The following is a 12,233-nucleotide window of genomic DNA, read 5'->3' as shown; positions in this document are numbered from 1 at the left end:
CAAAAAAGAACAGTAAAGAATGCTTCCTCTGGCATTGGCCAGTAATGCTTCCACATTACTCTGCCTGGCAGGGCTGGAAATGATGAGGCAGGTGTCTTCAGCAGGGCCAACGTCTCTCACCCCCATTCCTGCCTTAAAGGGGCATAGCTGGAAAAGGGCCATCCTGTGCAGCTTCTCTCATATTCATTGTGTAATAGGGAGAGCACTGGCCCAAGAATCAGAAGGAATGGCCTCCAATGATGCGGGGGGTGGGTGGGGGGGTAGAAAAATCATCTGTCCATCTATCCATCCATCCGTCCATCCATCCATCCATCCACCTACCCAACCATCCACCCACCCACCCACTCATCCACTCATCTACCCATCCATCCATGTATCCATCCATCCATCCATCCAAAAAATATTCATTGAGAATTTAACTATGTACCCAATGCTGTATTGAGTAGAGAAGTAAAAGAAATGAGTAAGACAGGGTCTACTTGAAAGAACTCACAGGCTAGGAGAACAATACATACTTAAAACCTGCTGGATGAACAAATGACAGACATGGGCAACTATTGAGACAGCCTACTATACGTATGGTCATGAGTTCAGCCTCTGGGTCAGATTTGTATCACATCTGCCACTTCAGCTAAGGCCAGGAGTCTGCAAACATTTTCTGGAAGGGCCAACTAGTATATCTTTTAGGCTCTCCAGGGTATACAATCTCAGTTGCAATTACTCAGCGTGAAAACAACTGTGAACAATATGTCAATGGATGAGTGCGGCTGTGTTCCAATAAAACTTTATTTACAAACACAGGTGGAGGGCCAGATTGGGCCCTCAAGTGGTTGTTTGCCAATCCCTGAGAGAGAAGGCATGACCCTGGGTGAGTTATATAATCTCCTTATCTCTCAGTCGCCTTTACTACATAAGATAGATGGTGATAACTGCTACTTCATAAGGTGATATAAGTTGATACTACACATAAAGCACAGTGCCCATAACATGGTAAGGATGCAATGTTAGCTCTATTATTATTATTATTATTATTATTATTATTATTATTATTTGCACTACTGTATGATAATGGAAGTGTGCAGACAGAGGCAGAAAGGAGTGCAGGGTCAGCTCCACATGAGGGAAACCAGATGTAACAGTGGGGCCCTGAGCCCTTCTGCATTGACCTGTCAGAACAAGGTCAGAGCCTACCTAACTTCTCCGCAGGGCTGGGCTGCTGTCCAAAATGCTTTCTGAAGACTGAAAAACCCTCAGGTTCTTGCACACAGTGTTTCTGTGACACAAAGGGTGTAAGAAAATGAAGCTGTACCTTCCCAGAGCAAAGAATATGTCTCTTAGACACTCCTCCTCATCTTCCCTGAAAACAAAATGTTTTACGTCTCAACCTCTTGGAGAGTGAAATCCAAGCCGGTGCCAACCTCAGGTCCCATGAGAGGGCATCCACCACAGCTCAACCTCCACCCCAGATACTTCCCAGCCCCGCTCAGTGATGAAAGTCCAAGTAGCTGCTAAAGCTGTGACCGACTCAGCTGACAGACACAGAAGGGCCACCTCCCTAATGGATACTTCATGATCCTAAAGCATGGCCAGGCTGGAAGGAAAGACCCAGTGGCTGTCTCCTGAAAATCATCAAGGACCACTCTAGAGAATGAACCCCGCCGGCTCTCCTGGTAGCTTCCAGAAGCCCAGCCATGGCGGAGGGGCCCCCAGCTGGAGGCCTAGAGAGTTGTTAATATTGTTATTCTTCCTCCATTAATTCAAGTTAATAAATACCTCCAGCCTAAGGGGAGCAGGAGGAGGAAGCGGAGAGCTCATTGCTAGTGACCAGAGAGCCCCTGGCCATGCTCATTTCACATTCATTTCAAATTACAGAGTCCCACTAGGGCCCATCAGGAGCCAGAGGCCAGGAGGCCATCGGAGGTGATGCATGTGGGGAAGCGAGCAGCACTAAAGGGGGGTCAAGGGCTCCCTTCTCTGCCACCAGCCACCAGGAGCAAGATGGCACGGCCTCCTGTTGACTTCTGCTTACCTGTGTCACCAGAGCCACACTCTCCCGTGTCCTGGAAGGCACACTGCATACCTGAAAGAATTAATTAATGGGAAACAGGAAGAAAAGGGCTCAGAGCAACTGGACTGAGGCCTCGAGGCCAAAACGAGCCTCTCTGAAAATGATGCCCAGGAAGTCATGCCCCTCCATGCTGAGAGGCTTTTCCAGAGGTTCCCTACTGCCTATCTCCAGGATAAACTCCAAACTGCCCAAGAGCACTTCCTTAACCCTCCCCTCCCACCCACCCCATGCCAGACACACACACACACACACACACACACACACACACACACACACACACACTCACACTCACACACACACAAAGTCTAGCCCCCCAGTTTTCAGTTCCCCAACCGGCCCTGGCTCCTAGGCCTTTCCACCTGCTAGTGTTCTGCCTGGACAACTCTCTTCACCTGGTCACCTCCCACTCAATCTCATCTTAGGTCAGGGGTGGGCAAACTACAGCCTGAAGGCCAAATGCAGCCCACTACTTGTTTTTGTAAATAAAGTTTTATTGGAACACCACCATGCCCATCCACTGGCAAACCACCTATGGCTGCTTTTGCTTTACTACTGCAGAGTTGGGTGAATGCAAGAGAGACCATAGGGCTGCAGAGCCTAATGTATTTACTACCTGAGCCCTTACAAGGAAAGTTTTCCAACCCCTGTCGTAGATGACAATTCCTCCCGGAAGCTGCCTCTAGCTCCCTCGAATGTTTTAGGGGCTCTTGATCTGCGTTCCCTCAGCCCTAGTGTTATTTCCTCTCCCCTAAACCTTTTCCTACTGAATTATACAACTGATGCTTCCATCAAACAACAACAACAACAAAAACCAAAAGGCAGCTAAATCAGCCAGGAAGAAGTCAAGTTTTCACTATTTGCAGATGACCTGATACCCTATATAGAAAACCCAAAAGACTCCACAAAAAAAAAAACTGCTAGAACTGATCAATGAATTCAGTAAAGTCACAGGATACAAAACCAGTGTACAGAAATCTGTTGCATTTCTATACATCAATAATGAAGCAGCAGAAAGAAAAATTAAGGAACCAATCCCGTTTACAACTGCCGCAAAAACAGTAAGATACCTAGGAATAAACCTAACCCAAAAGATGAAAGACCTGTACCCAGAAAACCATAAAACACTGATGAAAGAAATTGAAAATGACACAAAGAAATGGAAAGACATTCCATGTTCCTGGATTGGAAGAAGAAATATTGTTAAAATGTCTACTGGTGCAGCCACTCTGGAAAACAGTATGGAGGTTCCTCAAAAAGTTAAAAATAGAGATACCCTATGACCCAGCAATCACACTACTAGGCATGTATCCATAGAATACAAAAATAGTGATTCAAAGGGGCACATGCACCCCAATGTTTATAGCAGCAATGTCCACAATAGCCAAACTATGGAAAGAGCCCAGATGTCCATCGAGAGAGGAATGGATAAAGAAGATGTGGTGTATATATACAATGGAATATTACTCAGCCATCAAAAAGAATGAAATCTTGCCATTTGCAATGACATGGATGGAACCAGAGGGTATTACGCTAAGTAGAAAAAGTCAGAGAAAGACAAATACCATATAATTTCACTCATATGTGGAATTTAAGAAACAAAACAGATGAACATAGGGGAAGGGAAGGAAAAATAAAAATAAGATGAAAACAGAGAAGGAGGCAAACTATAAGAGACTCTTAACTCTAGGGAACAAACTGAGGGTTGCTGGAGGGGATGGGGTGGGGGAGGGGTAACTGGGTGATGGGCATTAAGGAGGCCACTTGAAGTAATGAGCACTGGGTGTTATATGCAACTGATGAATTACTAAATCCTACCCCTGAAACTAATATATGTTAAATAAGTTGAATTTAAAATAAAAAATAATAAAATAGATAAAATAAAATGTCTATACTACCCAAAGTGACCTATACATTTAATGCAATCCCTATCAAAATACCACCAGCATTTCTCACAGAGCTAGAACAAACAATTCTAAAATTTGTATGGAACCACAAAAGACCTTGAACAGCCAAAGCCATCTTGAAAAAGCAAAACAAAGCTGGAGGCATCACAACTCCAGACTTCAAGTTATATTACAAAGCTGTAGGGTTCAAAACAATATGACACTGGCACAAAAACAGACACATAGATCAGTGGAACAGAATAGAAAACCCAGAAATGAACCCACAACTGTATGGTCAACTAATCTTTGACAAAGCAGGAAAAAAATAGCCAGTAGGGAAAGACAGTCTCTTCAACAAATGGTGCTGGGAAAACTGGACAGCAATATGCAAAAGAATGAAACTGGACCATTTCCTTACACCATACACAGAAATAAATTCAAAATGGATTAAAGACCTAAATGTGGGACTTGAAACCATAAGAATCCGAGAGGAGAACACAGGCAGTAACCTCTTGATATTGGCCGTAGCGACTTCTTTCTAGATCTGTCTCCTGAGGCAAGGGAACAAAAGCAAAAATAAACTATTGGGACTACCTCAAAGTAAAAAGCTTCTGCACAGCAAAGGAAACAATCAACAAAACTAAAAGGCAACCTTCGGAATGGAAGAAGATATTTGCAAATGACACATCTGATAAAGGGTTAGTATCCAAAATATAAAGAACTTATAAAACTCAACACCCAAAAAATGAATAATCCCATGGGCAGAAGATATGAGTAGACATTTTTCCAAAGAAAACATACAGACACATGAAAAGATGCTCAACATCACTTACCATCAGGGAAATGCCAATCAAACCAACAATAAGATATCACCTCACACCTGGCAGGGTGGCTAAACTCAATAACACAGGAAACAACAGGTGTTGGCAAGGTTGTGGAGAAAGGGGAACCCTCTTGCACTGTTGGTAGGAATGCAAATTGGTGCAGCCATGTGGAAAACAGTATGGAGTTTCCTCAAAAAGTTAAAACAGAATTACCCTACAATCCAGCAATTGCACTACTGGGTATTTACCCAAAGAATACAAAATACTAATTCAAAGGGATAAGGCATTCTGATGTTTGGCAGCATTATCTACAACAGCCAAATTATGGAAACAGCCCAAGTATCCATCGACCGATGAATGGATAAAGAAGATGTGGTATATGTATACAATGGAATATTACTCAGCCATAAAAAAGAATGAAATCTTGCCATTTGCAACCATGTGGATGGATCTAGAGATATAATGCCAAGCAAAATACATCCATCAGAGAAAGAAAAACGCCATATGATTTCACTCACATATGGGATTTAAGAAACAAAACAAGCATGGGGGAGAAAAAGAGAGAGGCAAATCAAGAAAGACTTTTAGCTATAGAGAATGAACTGATGCTTACCCGGGGGCGGTGGGGGTGTGTGTGTGTGTGTGTGAAATAGATCATGGGGATTAAGGAGGGCATTTGTCATGATGAGCACCAGGGAATGTTTGGAAGTGATAAATCTCTAACTTGTATACCTGAAACTAATATTACACTGTGTGTTAATTAACTGGAATTTAATTAAAAACTTAAAAATAAATAAATAATAAATAAATTGATCCTTCCAGGCTGTCTCCTCTAAACCCTGAGCTCCGCGAGGGGAAGGCTGGGGTTTTTTTTGTTTTTTTTTTTACAACTCTGGCACCCCAGATCTCTGATACATCAAAAGCCCTGAAAAATAAGTTTGCAGAATGAAAGAATGAGCAAGCGAGTAAGGGTTCCGCTGCAGTGTTAAAGAACCCAATGACCCCACTAAAGAGAGTACAACTAATGCACGCTGTTGATGCCCTGATATGGACACCGCACAGCAGCAGTATTTCTTTGAGAGGAACGGAGAAAAGGGGAAGGCTCAGGCATTAGTCCTGTCCAAAGAACAAAAAAAGGCCCCAAAGTATCTCCTGGGGGACTGTTTCCAGAGCAACACGAGGGAGAAGTGAGGAAAGGCTCACTAACAGGTGGGGCGTGGACTATTATTCCAAGTTGGGAACCCAACTCTAAATCCCACCGTTGCTTCCAAGGTAGCCCCACTGGTCCTCTGCATCCTGCTCAACACACATTACTATTTTAGTCTGCTAACTAATCGCTCTTTTCTGCTCAGTTGTAACCTCCTGGAAAGTAGGGGTCATTTGCTCACCAGGGAATCCCTGCAGGACTTGGCACCATGTAGGCAAAAACGAATGACCCATGAATGAAGGAATGAATGAATGAAATAAAACTCAATCCTCAAAGCCTCCCATCTGGCTTATAATGGTACAGAGTTACAGGTGGGGCCAGATTTCACTCTGGGGTGGACAAAGGACTGGCCCCTGACCCAATAAGGAACATAGAAGAGCCCTGTTTAATAGGGTGGTCATGACTGTTCCGTGGCTACCTTCCAACTGGCATGCTGAGGCTACACACTTGGCCTTAAGTAGCTTCTCCATCATGGCCTCTAGGTTCTGGAGGCATTTCTGTGGTCTCAGCTGTCCCCAGCCTTGCTCCCAACCTCTGCCTTGGCTTTCAAAGGTCTCACTGACTGCCTGCCTCGGTGCAACCACTCCATGTGATGCTGGTGTCATGCCCCCAGACAGGCCCCCCATTATCTTAAATCCAAGTGCTGGGCAGCTGCCCTCAGGTTGCCATCCAGGAGCCAAAGCACAGGGGAGAAGGTGGCCCTGGAAGGAATTTGTATGTCTCCCCATTTATCACACTAAAAGGCTACATTTCAAATTCCATCAATGAGGTCAAATATCAAGATAGAGCGCGGTGCCTTCTCTTTCCAGAAATGGCACCACCCTGTGGAGCGAGTAGATTTGGGGCATTTAATTTGGCAACCAAGGGACATTCCCTCCCGGAAGGCTGGCGCCTGCAAGAGCAGAGCAAAGGGAGGGAAGCAGGAGAAGCGAAAAACTCAACATGATTACCACAAGGATAGATAAAAAGAAACCATAAATTTTACTTGATGAATGAAGTCTCTCGGGAAACCCTGCAGTGTCCTGTACGCGAGATGGGTGCTTATGCCTAGGCACCTCAAACCCGAATCTAAGTCTCACATTTTTCCTTTTATCAGGGTAATAACAATCACTATAATTATGCGTTCAAGATACCAGCCCTATGCAAACTGTAGCATTTCACTTGTGAAGCATTCTGCGGTTTGCATAAACAACAGGCCTGTAGCATCATGCTGCTGGATGATTTGGGGAACGTGCATCTATGAGATAATCACAGTGCCATAAAACCACAGGGTGCCCTAAATAGTAGCTAAAAAAATATGTTTACCAGCTTAAGGATGACCCTCTCCCTCCGGTTCTTTCTTACCTCTAGCTTAGTTTCACATTCTAAGTCACCTCCCCCATCAAGAGAAGAACCATTTGTCCTAACCTATAGAATGAGGACTCTGGGAAAAGACAAGAAATCAGTATTCATCAAACATTCCACTTCTGATGGACTGATAGCAACTTTCCCAGAATGTTGTCTTGAGAAGGATTCTGAACTCATACCGGGGTCTGCGAGAAAATGCCTGCCCTTGGGACTGGATGGGGAACGGCCAGCCTTAGACTTAGCAGATACACCAACCTTCCCTTTGGCCATTTGACCATAGTTGAACCAGGTCGAAATGGGTACTGAAATGTCTCCCCCGCCTCTGTACCCAGCCAACTCAAATACATCCCCACGAGGTCCCATTAAAATTTCACTTACTCACTTCTGCATGCCTTGGCATTGTTTCCTTCTACTCAGCAAAAATAAACACCCCCTTGTTCAAACATGTAAAGTGATCAAATGTGTGAATTCTACATCTGCTTCTATTCTGGTACTTCCGATGCTGACCAGGGGGATCTGCCTCCACATTCATCTCCATATCCCTATTCTTACCCCAGTGCCTGGTCCACAGTAGGGGCCTGGCAAATATTTGTTGAATTCATGTTCCATGTGAACAAATTCCATCATCTTCATCTCACCCCGAGAGTTTTAAAAACAATAAGGGGTATGGATATGTTTCCACAAAGGGGAGATTTCCAACAAGCTCATTGCAGAGTAGGAGGGCTCTCCCCTTCTAAGAACCAGGCTCCGCAGCTCAGAGGGAGGCATGGAAATTAACAAAGTGGAGAACCACAGGAGAAGCTTCACACCTCACCTGTAATGCAAACTCTTCCATCTACTACAACTCTTCCTCCTACCTCTGTGAACTTGTGTGTTTCATCCACTTTTGAAAGTTAAATCTGACCTTTTGTGGTAGGAAGATAACTTTGAGGTGGTACTTCCCAAACTTTATTCATGGTCTGAACTGCTTTCCAAAGCTCTGCCATATCAAAGTACACCTTATTTACTTACTGGTTCTTTAAACTGATTATTATTATTATTATTATTATTATTTGCTAGTCTCTTAAGCACCAACTTCTAATAAATCCTGGATCTGATGTGTCAGCCACACTTTTTTTGAATAGCACTTAAATGCTGACATAATTTGAAAGGTTTCATGTTGTCCCATGTGCCTCCTAAAGTCATCTGGCCTGCCTCAGGGCTTGCAGTCCCGGAGTGTCCAAATCATGGCCCTAACGGATTTCTCCACAAACACAGATCAACAACATAGTAAAGCTGTGCCTTCTCCAGGGCTGTCCTCACCAGGGATTCAAACCCAAGTGTCTCTTGGGCAGAAGTCAACACTATCCGAGAAGCAGTAGGGTGCAGCAGTTACGGGATTTGGAGTCAGGGTTGCATCTGAACTCTGGCTCCCACTTAGTGGCTGCGACCCTAAGCAATTTCTCCATGTTCTCTGAGCCTCAGTCTCTCTGTGTGTAATATGGGGATAAAGACAACACCCACCTCACATGGGGTGCTATGGGAATTAAACAAGAAAATGTCTGAGGCATCACGGGCACTCACTAAATCACCGATGCTGATATTATTATTATTATTTAAAGATTTATTTATTTATTTTAGAGAAAGAACATCGGCGTGTGAGTGGGGGGAAGGGCAGAGGGAGAGGGAGAATCCTCAAGCAGACTCCCCGCTGAGCGCGGAGCCCAACGTGGGGCTCGATCCCAGGACCCTGAGATCATGATCTCAGCTGAAATCAAGAGTCAGACACTCAACTGATGAGCCACCCAAGTGACCTGGATGCTGATATTATTATCGATACCCATTCATTTAACAAATGCATACAAAGTGTCCGTTGAATTCTCACTAAGAAACTAGTGCTGAGAAAGACTGGCAGGACCCTGACAAAGGTAGGAGTGGTGGTGAAGACATTCTAGGGAATAAGACAGATGGACAACAACTGTAGAAGGCAGCTGGAGATCAGGCAAGGTGAACCATGGGGAGCCACCATCGGGGAGCTGGGAGCTGACATAAGCCCCCATCCCTGACCAGGGCACAGGATCAGGGAAGAGTCCCAGGAGGGAGTTTCGGCACATGGTTAGACTGCCATACTTGGGATCTGACTATTTAATAGAACCTGGCACATCCCAGCCAGATGATAATAATGAAAGTGATAAACAAGGATAAGAAAGACAATAATATTAGCTCAGTGCAGATGATCTCCCAGCAGGCTGGACCTCAGCCACCTTCCCTCTGGGCAGCTCCTCTAGAAGAACCCCTGGTCTTGTCATCCATCTAGGATAAAGAGAAAGTAGTAAGGAGAGAAGGAAATCACTTTCCCCCTGTGGCTCTGAATACTTACCTGATGGTCAAAAGCAAAAGGCAAACAGGTGGCAACACCAGCCTTCTAAGACCATCTGATTTCATAGACTCTAGAAAAATCCACTAGGACCAAAATATCTGCCCCAACCCCAGTCTTAGTGCCTGAGCCTTCCTTTGATCCTTGAAAGTGCTGCAATCTCAAAGAGATCCTCCCTCCCCCAAAATACAATTTTAATGTATTAAATAAATACATTGGCCCTGTAATTCCACTTTGAAGGATGCCTCTTAAAGAAACTCTTATACCTATGCACAAAGAAATACGTACAGGAATTTCTACTGCAACTCCACAGTTACAATAGTAAAGGCGGGGAAGCAACCAAGATGTCCATCAAAAGGAGAATCGTGCCATAAACAAAGGCACGTCCATACAATGGAATATTATACAGCAGATGAAAGTAAATGACTAGAAACTATGTGTGTATCACCATGAATAGATTCCAAAAATGTTGAGTGAAGAAAAGCAAGTAACAATGATATATCCATATTTATATACCAGTTATGAGAAAAGTTTAAAGCTTACAAAACAACACCTACCCATATACAGGAAGGACATCCTCTGAAGTGGGTTTGTAGCTGCCTCTGGGAAGAAGTAGCAGAAATGGGGGTGAGTTTTCAGGGGGATCTTCAACCTCACCTGTTAGTTGTTGTTGTTGGGGAAAAAACAGCAAAGCAAATAGGAAAAAACGTTCACATGCATTCATTCTGAGTAGCGGGACCTAAATGTCCATTCTATTAGTGATTGCATTTTTCTATATACTTTATAATTTCTCAGAAAATTACACCCCTCAGGGGACAACCCCTGAGGACTATTACTGTGAAGTAAGGGTCTGGGAACCAGAAAAGAAGAGATACTGCATGCCTTTGTGATAGCCAGCTGTGTTCTGGCAGAGCCTGCCTGCCCACTGCTACTAGAAAAAGATCAGGAGGTCTGAGGTTCTGTCAAGGGTTAGCACATCATCATAATAGCAGTGATATTAATAAGAGCCAATGCTTACTTTGCACAATGCTAAGCTCTTTACAAATAGTATCTTATACATGAAAAAAAGAGAGAACACCTGGCTTCAGATAGAGATTCCACATCTTCTTGTGCCAGAAAATAAGGCAATGCTCAAAGAAAGACAAGAACATGTCTAAAGGATGCAGGAACCAGCTTGAAGGGGCTTCTGCTGGCCAGATGGAAGACAACTGAGCAACAGAATAAATAGAGACAGTAAAGGACTATAACCTACTGAACTAAGTAGGAATCCATGAGGCCACATGGATATAAACAAAGAAAGAAGGGGAAGTTTTTCCTTTTCAGTAGAAAGCCGACCAGCAAATATGGAAGAAATGATGGAATTAGAAATGACCATTTGGAAACCATCACAATAATACTTGATTCAGGCAAGAATCATCAGTGGATGTTAAAATCAGTGGTGGAATTTTGAGTAACAAAATATTTACATGGTTTCCAAGTATCTCCCCATTAGATACATACTAACCTCAATGGGTAAAATAGTTAACTATACAGTACAGAAATGGGCAGACACCACCTCCACCAAATGATCATAATTAGCAATACCAGTAATTCAGATCAACATGTATTTCCTGCTCTGATCACTTCTCGGCTAAAATTGTATAACCTGAATCTAATCATAAAGAAACATCAGACAAACCCAAATTGAGAGATGGTCTATAAAATAGAGCATGTCCCAGGGGCACTTCCTCATCAAAGGAAACTAAGGGGTCATGATAACGTGATTCACCACATGATCTGCATTTTTCTTTTGCTCTGGGACAACTGAAACCTGAATAAAGTTACACAACTAGGAAGTGGTGAAGTCAGGATGCAAACCCAGGCCATCTGGCTCCAGAGTCCACGCCCTTACCCGTCCCATCCTCCAGTGTCCCCATGGACTTTGGGTGAGAATGAGCTGCAACTCTGGTGCTTAGTCTGAATGAGCTTGGGACAAAGCATGTTCCCTCTTAAAGCCTATTTCCTCACTTGCAAAATGGGATTAAATAAAATAAACCATGCAAAGTACCAGTATACAATAAGTGTTCAATAAGTGATGGCCATCATGCATATTATTAGAATTATCATTCAATCAACAAACCTTTCATTTAGTGGAAATGTATTGTGTACCGAGCTTAATGCAACCACATTAATGATGACCTGTTTTAGTTTGGGTCCCCTCAAAATCAGACCCTAAGAGAAATTTTGGGGTGCAAGCAGTATATTTGGGAGGTGATCCCAGGAAGTATGATGAAGTGGAGAGGTCATGGGGCTCGGTCCCTCTGGGGACCCCCCAGGAAAGTGTATAGAACAGGAGACAGAGGCAGGTTCCAGAGAGGTAAAACTTCTCCACATATAATCAGATCAAATCTCACTGGAATAATATCTTCAGTTATTCCTTGTAAATAACAAGGTACTTCTGATGAAATACTGTGTTACCCAGCTCACAGCACACCTGACCACAACAGTTTCCGACAAAATAAGCACACTGCTGAGCTAATTTTTCATGCTGGAACTTCAGAGCTGCTAT

The 12,233-nt window shown here is 43.6% G+C and overlaps 1 protein-coding gene across 3 annotated transcripts in view; it reads right to left on the bottom strand.

The window, feature by feature from the left end:
• KSR2 (kinase suppressor of ras 2) overlaps nucleotides 1-12,233 on the bottom strand; it is a 426,580-nt gene that overhangs the window by 248,002 nt on the left and 166,345 nt on the right. The gene's annotated exons all lie outside the window — the stretch shown is intronic.

Source organism: Callorhinus ursinus, unplaced genomic scaffold (genome assembly GCF_003265705.2).
Source record: "Callorhinus ursinus isolate GAN/ISIS: 27379988/994484 unplaced genomic scaffold, GSC_fseal_2.0 scaffold41, whole genome shotgun sequence".
NCBI classification, from domain to species: domain Eukaryota; kingdom Metazoa; phylum Chordata; class Mammalia; order Carnivora; family Otariidae; genus Callorhinus; species Callorhinus ursinus.
Note: the sequence above shows the minus strand (reverse complement) of the source record. Positions and strands in the feature narration are given on the sequence as shown.